This window comes from Elephantulus edwardii, unplaced genomic scaffold, assembly GCF_000299155.1.
Source record: "Elephantulus edwardii isolate Elephantulus edwardi_28Jun2011 unplaced genomic scaffold, EleEdw1.0 scaffold00126, whole genome shotgun sequence".
Taxonomy (NCBI): Eukaryota; Metazoa; Chordata; class Mammalia; order Macroscelidea; family Macroscelididae; genus Elephantulus; species Elephantulus edwardii.
This window is the reverse complement of record NW_006399876.1, coordinates 9,131,475-9,135,290: the sequence shown is the minus strand read 5'-3', so window position 1 is coordinate 9,135,290 and position 3,816 is coordinate 9,131,475.

Below are 3,816 nucleotides of genomic sequence, written 5' to 3'. Positions count from 1 at the left end.
TTTGGCTCTGGGATTGTAGTTGCAGAAATTTTTATTTTAATTGTGATTTTAATAAAAGTTTAAAGAAAACTTAGATTTTCATTCATTCATTGTTGCACATTTTTACCCCTCTCCTCCCTTCCCCCTAGTTCACTTTAAAAAAATTTTTTTTATTATTATTTTTTTGTGTGTATACGTCAAATCAGATCTGACTGGTACAGGAGGAGATTGTTCCTCCTCCTCCAGCAAAGCATCTGGTGGATTTGAACTGCACACCTCTGGGACTGCAGTGCAGCTTCTTGCCATTAGGCCACCAGAGCTCGCCCCCAGTTCACTTTTTAATAAAAATATTTATTCATAATTGTACAATTACTTCCCATTCCCCTACACCACCGCCCCGGCCCCCAGTCCTCTTTACAATACACCTCTTATTCTGGACTGTTGTCCTATATATCATGTCTAATCATATATTCCTTGTAAACAGGTCATTTCTACAAGTGTTCCAACACAGTGTTCATTATCTATCCATTCTTATCCTATTTATAACAGTGGTGCAATGCATTATTTGTCCTTTTGTGACTGAGATATTTAAAATAGCCTAATGTCCTCCAGGGTCATATTGTGTAATGTTCTATAAGTTTATTGTTGTTGTGGAGTGGGATTTAAAAAGTATGCCACTCAGGCACTCAAGAAGATCCAGAAATTTGCTGTGAAGGAGATGGGAATAGTGGATGTTTGCATTAACCCCAGGCTTAACAACGCCATCTGCGCCAAAGGACTAAGGAATGTCCCACGCTGCATCCCTGTGTGGTTGTCCAGAAAACCTAGTGAGGATGAAGATTCCCCAAACAAGTTGCATACACTGGTCACTTATGTATCTGTCACCACCTGAAAAAAATCCACCTGTCAATGTGGAGGAAAAGAACCGATTATCAGATAAAGTTATAAATGGTCAAAATGAAAGATAAACTCCACAATTCATTTTAATTCAAAGACCTTGTTGTTAATACAACTATTATTCAAACATAAGTGCTAACCACTAAAGCGAATGACGAAGAAATTGATGATTTTACCAGTGTCTGCAGTGTGCAAATGATTGCAGATGCAGGTAAGACACATTAATAATAACCAGTGACTGGAATGCAAAGGTTGGAAACAAAAAATTGGTCTCTGGAAAATATGGCCCCAGAGACAAAAGTGAGGCCAGAGATCATGTGATAGAATTTAGTGCAATTAATTATTTACTCATTGCAAATAATTTTTAAAAACTGAAATTTGATTATACACATCCACTTTACCTAAAGGAAGGCACTGGAATAAAAGTGACTATATCTTGGGAGACATGATAGCAAAACAGTCAAAACCTGTCCAGGGTACAAAGAAATTAGAGCTGCCACTCAAACAGATATATGTACACCCATATTTATTGCTGCATTATTCACAATAGCAAAGAGATGGAAGACAAATGAATGGATAGGAAAATTATGGTACATTCACACAATGAAATATTATGCAGCACTGAAAAACAAGGAACTAATAAAATATTACACAGCAAGAGTGACCCTCGAGGACATTATGCTGAGTGAAATACCTCAGTCACAAAAGGACAAATACTGCATAACATCATTGTCATAAAACAGGACTGACATGGGGATTGAAAGGAAATTAAGAAAAGAGGAGATATATAATGAGTACAGCATTGGAACAGATGAAGAACAGGACCGTTTCAAAGGAAGGTATGCTTAGGTATTATATATACAACAACAGTCCAGAATAAAAGGTACATTGCAAAGAGGACTGGGAGGCTGGGAGGGGAGGAAGGTAATTGTGCAAAAATAAATGAATAATAAGGCAGGGTAAAGGAATATAATGTGCAACAATGAATGAATGAAAAGCTAACTTTTCCGTAGATGTTGGTTAAAAATAACAATTAAAATTAAAAAAAAAACACCAAACACAAACAAAAACCCAAACAAGTCCAGGGCAGACAGTAGAAATAGTTCATCAATTGCTCATATGCAAATTCACATGTTGTTGTTGTTGTTAAGTGTCATCGAGTCATAGGCGAGTCATTGCGACCCTATGAACAAAAGTCCTCGACACCTGCGTGTCTTTCATCCTTTCTCCAGGTTCATAGGGTTTCCAGAGGCAAGCTCTTTACAGAAGTGGATGCCACTCCTGCTTCAAAGCGCCCGGAGCCTTATCTGCCTCTCCTCAAGAAGCCAGAGGCCCAAGTGATCTAGTATTTTTAAAATCATTGCTCTTGAGAGCTGCATACTATTCCATTATGTGAATGTACCACAATTTCTCAATTCATTGAGTTGGAGCTGTGCATTTGGATTGAACTTGCAATGGTGAATAATGCTGCTATGAACATTAGTGTACAAATCTCCATTTGTGCCTCAGTTCTGATCTTCTTGAAGTATACTCTTGGTAGTGGAATAGCCGGATCATACAGAGTTTATGTTCAGCTTTTTAAGGAAACGCCAAACTGCCTTCCAGAGTGGTTGAACCGTTTTACTATCCTACCAACAGCGTATGAGAGTTCCCACCTTACCACGTTTTATCCAACATTATTTTTTTCTTGCTGCCCTACTAAACTTTACCAATACTACTGGTGTGAGAAGATATCTCATTGTGATTTTGATTTGCATCTTTAATATTCTCAGTGATTTGGAGCATTTCTTTATGTGTCTGTTGGTCATCCATGTATCTTTCTCTGTGAAAAGTCTTTCCATGTCTTTTAACATCTTTAAATTGGGTTCTCTGTCTTTTTCTTCTGGAGACCCAAGAGTATTCTATAAACTTTTGGTATGAAACCCTTGTCTGAGATGGTATTACCAAAAGCCAAGTCAAGTTGCATCAGAGACCTAGGAATAAAGTCCAAAATCATTAAGTTCTTAAACTGGGACCAAGCTTAGAAGGCCTAAATGGTACAAAGAGGCAGACAATATAACTAGAAATGCACAATCTGGAGAGAATAAAATTGATGAATAGGATTTTTTTAATGATTCAAATTCACAAAGAAGTTGAAAAAAAAAAGTCCAGAGAGTCAAAATATGTACGATCTTGAGAGTTTATCCTATCTCACCTTAATTTAAAAACCATCACAAGAATTGATCCAACACATTGAACATTAACGACGTGCAATTCGAGTCCACCAGCTGCTCTGTGAGAGAAGGTCGGGCAGCCTCCTCCCATGCGATTAACTGCCTCCGAAAACCCACTGGAGGGTCAGCTATGGGTAGGTTCCAACTCGAAGGTACACAATAACACATTTTAGTTGTCCTTGCCTCCCTAGATTCTGTTCTCTTGTCTCTTTGACTCACTGAGATTCTCTGCAAGATTGTCAGACATTCTAGGAGTTCCCCTACCCATCCCACAATAGCAGGGTTACCAGCGGACAAAGTCTGGTAGTGGAATTCATCAGGTGTGTTTTATAATGTCTTAGGCTACCTCTTTCCTATATTTTGCCCAGTTTTCAGTTATTTGTGATACGTGACATGTTGAATTGGGTCCCTTTAAGGTATTTGCTGAAATTCTCACCCCTGTAAAGCCTTCAAATGCCAGCCTTGTGGAGTGAAGCTCTCTCTAACACTGCTGGGCTCCATGAGTCAGACCTCATTCAGTAGCAACTGGATGGTCTTGTTTGTTTATCTGTAAATATGACTCTGGGGACGGGGGCTTTCTGTGTTAACTTATGAGGCTACAGGGGTGTAGGGTAAACCCTAAACTTAATCACTAATGGGTTATGTGAAGATTTGAATAAACAGGAGAAGACAGACGCCACTGAATGCTAAGGATCTCGTGGGGCTGCTGATAAGAAAGGCCCTCTCT